General features: G+C 34.7%; 1 long non-coding RNA gene across 1 annotated transcript; it reads left to right on the top strand.

Moving 5' to 3' along the window:
• The first annotated feature begins 744 nt into the window (after nt 1–744).
• LOC128245092 (uncharacterized) lies at nt 745–4,485 on the top strand. Its single transcript, XR_008263053.1, has 5 exons — nt 745–792; nt 1,021–1,124; nt 2,179–2,256; nt 3,141–3,247; nt 4,144–4,485. It is a non-coding gene; the product is annotated as an uncharacterized LOC128245092 (long non-coding RNA).
• The last annotated feature ends 3,998 nt before the right edge of the window (nt 4,486–8,483 follow it).

Genomic DNA, 8,483 nt, shown 5'->3' with positions numbered 1-8,483 from the left:
TCATCCATTTAGGGATTTAGATATGTTACCCCAGCCACCAGGCTGAATGTTTAACCGTCACCAGACACTCTGCCATGAATGTGAGAGAGTTTAAAGCTATTTCTTATTTTCCTGTGTAACTATATTGATGTTTGATTAAATTTACAACGTCGTGTTACTGAGTAACAATTTGACATTGGGCCAAAATCATCAAGCTAGAGCTTTGCATAATCTTTTCAAATTTCTGGGAGATTTCTGCCCTTGAAAGTATTTGCTAGCAGCCCGCCTCAAAGTTACACTTCGTTCAGTATTTAAAGCTTTCGGATACACTTTTTTGTTAATTTGAGATCTTAATGACGCTACATTGTACTTCTAAGTAAATAGATGCTCAAAGTAACAAGATGCTCTGGGTGTTCACTGGGTGACAAAGGCTACCCAGTATTGGTTGTTTCTTTTTTCTGAAAACATGTTTCTAGTGAATTGCCAAGTTGCAGTGGTTTTGACGCCACAGAACCAGCACAGCTCCATGACAGATATATATGTTTTCGTCATTGATGTCAGTACTGCTGTATTGGTGGCCTCACAATTTCTGTGTGGAAATGTCATCTGATACACTCATAACGGCGTATTTCTAGCATAGCTTTCATAAGTGCATGGCCATTCTCTGTCATTTTCCGATACACTGTGTTGTGTGTGGATAAGAAATGCAGAGTGGTACCACCAATCACCTAAGCCACCATTCCCCTAACAGACAAAAGGCTCATAGGGACAGTTCCTGCAGTTTACAGCAAATTGTAGCCCTACAAACTTCAGGTAAGTGATAAATCTGGGCTTCAAGATATCTCTGTACTCACTTTAAGTTTATACTTCATCTGAACAAAACTTACAATTTCAGCATCAAAATCCAGGTTTAGATCCCAGACCGAAACTTCATTTCAGATGATCTATAAGCCACATACATGTTCACTACTTATGGCGGATAAGAACTTTCGCAAATTGATTATAAATGCGTTTTCCCAGATATACACCCTCCTCTTGCAGATACTGCCAAGCTTGGGTGCACTGGGCCGGTTATCCAGCCGTGTGGAATCAACATCTCCAGCTGAACTTGGGCCGGGAATTATATAAGAATCCTTAGCAGCATGGTGAGCTTTTGTGTATTTATTTCCAGGCTCGTATACCCGTCCAGACTTCTGCGTTTAAGCTTTCCTTTCGTCATTTTTTTAAATAAGGTATCTCAAGTCTTTCAATGAAATCACAACTTTGGAGGCTAGATTTAAATTAAGGAACCATTATGTGTAGAAAGCCTTTTGGGTGATTTAAAATCAAATTAGTAAACAGGATTCTCATGGTTCATGGTTTATAATTGGCCTTGTAGACCTTTCTTTCTTTACTTTGGTAAGAGCCGCTTAGGTATGTAAGAAGGGGGAGGGGGGGGGGGGGGTACAGATGTGATAGTAAACAGTGTTTAATAAGGTATATTTGTTTTTATTTTATCACCATTTTGAAGGTAATGATTGTGTTAAATCAGGGATAAGTAACAAGTTTAACATAAACACTGTAACATGTTCTTTATTTCCAATAAAGCTATAAATTATCTCTGGAGAATTTAGTCTGATCTCCATTTCTCAGAAAATGTAGCTGTCTAAGTGCCTATTCCATCAATGAGTATCACTGTCTTTAAATTGCTGTTGTGGTTGCAGTTTAAATGGCAAAAGTTTTATGGCCCTGCTTGTTTGCAACTCCTCATTCATTTTTGTACAGCGAGAAAAGTAAGGGAATTCTAGAGATTTACTAGAATTATGGATTGTTTTTACTAGAATTATGAATTGTTTTTCTTGAGTTACACAGTACATAAGGAGGAATTAGTGTGTACACAACTCCTCATTTTATTCCTGTTTATTATTTATATATGTAACATAGATGTGTACAAGACCTACGGTACTGTAGAAACATGACATAAAAGAGCTCACTTTGATTAATTTTCTCAAAAAAAGATATCTTTACTGTTAAAGTAAGAACTTTTACTGCATAGTAAGTAATGTCTTCTGCTCATCTTTATGACATCATTACATGGAATGATGTCAACTTCCCAAGACAAATTTCCACATGGCGCAGCTCATTTATATATATTGCAGATGGATTGTTTAGAATGGGACAGTTTTAATTGGACATAATGTTTTAATCGCCATTTTACAGAGTGCCAGCCAGTCATTGCTGTTCTTTGCATTGCTGAGGAGGACAGTCCTGCCAACATAACAGTTTGTTCAATAACAGGTAAAAAACTGGTCTCACTTTACATTTTCAACCACTGTTCGATCGTAACAATTATCAAAGAACCGGCTAGTCTCAATCATGAAGCCGCTCTAATTAGAGTCAATGAACGATATAGATCTGGATACAAGCGTCTAGATGATCGAGACTAAATTGGCAACATGAGAACATTTATTTCCCTTCCTGATTCTTGAAAATTACATGAACACATGACAATTCTACTACCATTTAAAGTTTGATTAATTTTCGGACAAATGTGTTTGTTTTAATTTGCCTTCCGCTTAAAGTAAACGTATATATACTGGGCAAGAAGTGCTGAATTTCATCGTGAATCACAGTGATTATCCAAAGTTTGAATTTGGTTCGGACATGTTTTACGGGAATTCAAAGACATTTTTTGTCAGCCGTCTTATATCACAGGTGTCCATGCATTTGCATACATTGGTTCATTCCAAGATAAAAATTATAACCTTTTTCAAAACGTTCAATCTGTGAGAGTGCAGCTTTAATAGACCTGTAAAGACTTGTCGATGTGAAACTTAACTCTCAATCAAACTATGGTAAAAGATCAAATGCGGGGCTCCGTGTGCGGCATAGACTGCTAATTTTTATTTAATATGATGAAGAGCTAGTTATCTTTTTTAAAAGTCTTCATTTGAAGCAAAAAAAATGTTTCAATACCCTGTATGAATTTTCTTCACCGGATATTGATTCATAAAAAACATTGCTCCAGGGTGCGGAGCTACTTTTTGCTATATGGAAAAATCTTCTCCTCAGAAGTCAACTTTGTTCCCCAATGTGCAAGGCACAATCGGTGAAAATTATTTCAGTAAAAGTCACTGATTATTATTATTGTGATTATTATTAATAAACTTTTGCTATTTCAGGAGACAAACAGAAACACAGAGGTGCTATACATTCCGATGGAAAAGACAACAAAAGCATCTCCCATCATTTTGGCGTGGCTCAGATCAAGAGGAGAATTTTAAGAAAGGTAATAACTGAGCAACTAAGAACATGCACGTTGCACTGGTTAGAGTGTAAGACCCATCTCGCTTCATAAGAATTGATAATCATCAATGTATTAAATCAAGAAATTGAAACGTAAGTGTCTTGTCTTTTGCAGTGTTTTTGAAATAGAATATAATTTAAAAAAAAAAACTAAATTATTTTTTAATATGATTGTGAATGTGTGATGTTTTCTTCCGATCATTCTCTCTCAAAAACCAGATACAAAAAACATATTTGTAGATTTTTTTTGTTTTACTTGTAAATATAGTTTTAAGTTTGTATTTTAGGCAAAGCCTTTTATTCTGCTCAATACAAACTTAAATATTGTAAGAGTTATGGCCCTTTGTAATTTTTAAACAAATACATTTTTTTCATGTTTTTGTAAGCCCATTATTTAGGGACTTTTAATATTTTCACCAGCAGCATGATAAAGTCAGACCAAAAGTGTCCAGTTAGTGTCCAAACAATAACTAAGTTAGAATCCTTTCTCAAATCAGGTGAGCGATATAGGGCCATCTCTGTGTTTGTCTGACAAAAAAACAATAATCAATCTTTGAGTTAAATTGACAAAATATTGTTGTAGAATGTTTTGTGAAGACATACAATTGGATTACTTTTGTGTCAATAGGATTAAGGTTTCTGCACATAAAAATTATTTAGAATAGCATTTGGGTCAGTCGGTTCACGTTCAATATTACTGATAGTATAAGTGGAAGCAGTGACTTAAAATTAATTACCAAACAGTTTCTGCTCAATTGCTTTGAGTTAACATACGAGTTATGAAACTTGGAATACTAGTTCTTGGTGGCATAAATGAAAGACCTTGTTTTGTCACATTGACTTGTAATCAAGCACTAACTTCCTCTAAAAAAAATTCAGGTGGTGGTTGGGCACACACAAGAAGACATAGATCACATGTGTCCAGGCATATGAGTAGACAGGAGTTTCACACTCTGCCAAACTTACTTCATCAGAGGAGCAGAAAGCTTCTCAAGATCCCGCACTGCACACTTAGATATAGTCTTTGACTACAACAAGGGGATGAAAGTACAGAGAGGTCCAATTGAAATCAATTCTGTGCTGCGTCATTTCTTCATTCTGGAAGTCGATGGACATGATTTATCATGGCATCAGGTGTGCAGTTTGTCGACTATCAGCAGTCTTGTTCACCAGTTGTGCAACTTGAGCTGGTAGCTTTATTGCTTGAAGCCACAGCATAAGAGGGGGGTACTGTAGAAACATGACATAAAAGAGCTCACTTTGATTAATTTTCCAGCCAGTCATTGCTGTTCTTTGCATTGCTGAGGAGGACAGTCCTGCCAACATAACAGTTTGTTCAATAACAGGTAAAAAACTGGTCTCACTTTACATTTTCAACCACTGTTCGATCGTAACAATTATCAAAGAACCGGCTAGTCTCAATCATGAAGCCGCTCTAATTAGAGTCAATGAACGATATAGATCTGGATACAAGCGTCTAGATGATCGAGACTAAATTGGCAACATGAGAACATTTATTTCCCTTCCTGATTCTTGAAAATTACATGAACACATGACAATTCTACTACCATTTAAAGTTTGATTAATTTTCGGACAAATGTGTTTGTTTTAATTTGCCTTCCGCTTAAAGTAAACGTATATATACTGGGCAAGAAGTGCTGAATTTCATCGTGAATCACAGTGATTATCCAAAGTTTGAATTTGGTTCGGACATGTTTTACGGGAATTCAAAGACATTTTTTGTCAGCCGTTTTATATCACAGGTGTCCATGCATTTGCATACATTGGTTCATTCCAAGATAAAAATTATAACCTTTTTCAAAACGTTCAATCTGTGAGAGTGCAGCTTTAATAGACCTGTAAAGACTTGTCGATGTGAAACTTAACTCTCAATCAAACTATGGTAAAAGATCAAATGCGGGGCTCCGTGTGCGGCATAGACTGCTAATTTTTATTTAATATGATGAAGAGCTAGTTATCTTTTTTAAAAGTCTTCATTTGAAGCAAAAAAAATGTTTCAATACCCTGTATGAATTTTCTTCACCGGATATTGATTCATAAAAAACATTGCTCCAGGGTGCGGAGCTACTTTTTGCTATATGGAAAAATCTTCTCCTCAGAAGTCAACTTTGTTCCCCAATGTGCAAGGCACAATCGGTGAAAATTATTTCAGTAAAAGTCACTGATTATTATTATTGTGATTATTATTAATAAACTTTTGCTATTTCAGGAGACAAACAGAAACACAGAGGTGCTATACATTCCGATGGAAAAGACAACAAAAGCATCTCCCATCATTTTGGCGTGGCTCAGATCAAGAGGAGAATTTTAAGAAAGGTAATAACTGAGCAACTAAGAACATGCACGTTGCACTGGTTAGAGTGTAAGACCCATCTCGCTTCATAAGAATTGATAATCATCAATGTATTAAATCAAGAAATTGAAACGTAAGTGTCTTGTCTTTTGCAGTGTTTTTGAAATAGAATATAATTTAAAAAAAAAAAAAACTAAATTATTTTTTAATATGATTGTGAATGTGTGATGTTTTCTTCCGATCATTCTCTCTCAAAAACCAGATACAAAAAACATATTTGTTGATTTTTTTTGTTTTACTTGTAAATATAGTTTTAAGTTTGTATTTTAGGCAAAGCCTTTTATTCTGCTCAATACAAACTTAAATATTGTAAGAGTTATGGCCCTTTGTAATTTTTAAACAATTACATTTTTTTTCATGTTTTTGTAAGCCCATTATTTAGGGACTTTTAATATTTTCACCAGCAGCATGATAAAGTCAGACCAAAAGTGTCCAGTTAGTGTCCAAACAATAACTAAGTTAGAATCCTTTCTCAAATCAGGTGAGCGATATAGGGCCATCTCTGTGTTTGTCTGACAAAAAAACAATAATCAATCTTTGAGTTAAATTGACAAAATATTGTTGTAGAATGTTTTGTGAAGACATACAATTGGATTACTTTTGTGTCAATAGGATTAAGGTTTCTGCACATAAAAAATATTTAGAATAGCATTTGGGTCAGTCGGTTCACGTTCAATATTACTGATAGTATAAGTGGAAGCAGTGACTTAAAATTAATTACCAAACAGTTTCTGCTCAATTGCTTTGAGTTAACATACGAGTTATGAAACTTGGAATACTAGTTCTTGGTGGCATAAATGAAAGACCTTGTTTTGTCACATTGACTTGTAATCAAGCACTAACTTCCTCTAAAAAAATTTCAGGTGGTGGTTGGGCACACACAAGAAGACATAGATCACATGTGTCCAGGCATATGAGTAGACAGGAGTTTCACACTCTGCCAAACTTACTTCATCAGAGGAGCAGAAAGCTTCTCAAGATCCCGCACTGCACACTTAGATATAGTCTTTGACTACAACAAGGGGATGAAAGTACAGAGAGGTCCAATTGAAATCAATTCTGTGCTGCGTCATTTCTTCATTCTGGAAGTCGATGGACATGATTTATCATGGCATCAGGTGTGCAGTTTGTCGACTATCAGCAGTCTTGTTCACCAGTTGTGCAACTTGAGCTGGTAGTTTTATTGCTTGAAGCCACAGCATAAGAGGGGGAAGGTGCAGGCTCATCAAAAAGTCTCAAAAGTTGAAACTAGGAAAAGAAGTTTGTCAAGAGTGTGAATCTATTTGCTTTGAAAACCATCGTTACGATGATTTGGTTTCCTTTGAAACTTGATACATACTATGTGTATGTTGAATGAATTGAGATGCTTAAATAAAGAACCGCTATTCAAATATCAGGAAACTGCATTTTTCATACTAAAGGGTAAATGATGTCGCCATTTCCTGTATGTATTTAAATGAGATATGTTTCCACAATTAATATTTTTAGGGAATTTTTCTCATCCAAATGAATGAGATTAAATTGTACAGCGTTATATGAGCTTAATATGTGTTTTCTGTTTCTTTAAAATTGGTGAAAAATTGTCATGAGATAATTAGACCAGTATCCATTACTGCAATCATACAATCAAAGTTTTAAAGTTTTATTTCATAATACAATAGACAATATGTCCATGAGTATACATATTATAAAACGTACATTAATTGCAAAATAAGTCATAGGTCGTAAGACATGATGTATTAACAGCGAAGAGGATATGTTTTTTACTCATAATACATATGAAACGTCTTTCGTAATTCAAACGCTTTATACACATACATCGCTAAATTTCTATTCACAACAGCTTTCTGAGAGGTCATCAACTCAATAAACTTAAACATATTCCGTCTTTTAAAGTAATATGGTTTGATATACATTTCTCGTAGTTCAGCATACAATTGACATTCAAGTAAAAAGTGGTATTCGTCTTCAAGAGTGTTACAAAATAAGCATGTTCTTTCATTATAAGGTGTTGCTGTTGGTTTATGCCATCTACCTGTTTCGATGCTCAACATATGACTTGACATTCTTAACCTAGACAATGCATATCTATATTTTGTTATATTTACATTACACAAATAGGGTTGTAATTCAAAAAACGACACATGAACGTAATTTCGAGCTCTACTAGACTCTCTGAGCTCAGACTGCCAAATTTGTATATAATTATCAGTAGCCCTTCTTTTAAACATATTTAGAAACAAATATATGTCACCAACACCTTGACTAAGCCATACATCATTAAAACCTAATGCTTGTAACAACTGTCTTACATTGTAAGCCCTGGACTTGAAATGTGGATTTTCCTCTAAGTGCATACAAAGTTTATCATACATAAGTTTAACATATTTTACAGTGTCCATTGTTACAATCTTTAACCAATATCTTATGACATTAATCGACCTTTTACATAATAATGAGGTTCTCCCAAGTTCAAATATACAGGGACAAACCCAATGGGCATAAAATATAATTAAACCCTGTTTAGGGGCACGAGGCAAACAGAGTTACTTTCGAACGTTAAAGCTGCACTCTCACATTTTGGACGTTTTGACAACTTTTCTCATTTTATGTCTTGGATTGGAACCATCCAATTTTTGCGAAAAATTAAATGGCAGATTTTTCTATTTAAGTTAAAACATTGATGTTTAATGCACTTTTCTTAAACCGTTAGTAACATTAATTTTCGAACGGAAATATGAAATCTGTGATCTGATCTTTTGTCAGCAATCTTTTATCATTGGTTTGCAGATAATTACGCAAAAAATTGCTCATTCAAAAACAAAAAAAGTTGTGAAAACGGTAT

Source organism: Mya arenaria, chromosome 8, assembly GCF_026914265.1.
Source record: "Mya arenaria isolate MELC-2E11 chromosome 8, ASM2691426v1".
NCBI classification, from domain to species: domain Eukaryota; kingdom Metazoa; phylum Mollusca; class Bivalvia; order Myida; family Myidae; genus Mya; species Mya arenaria.
This window is presented reverse-complemented; position numbering and strand designations above follow the sequence as displayed.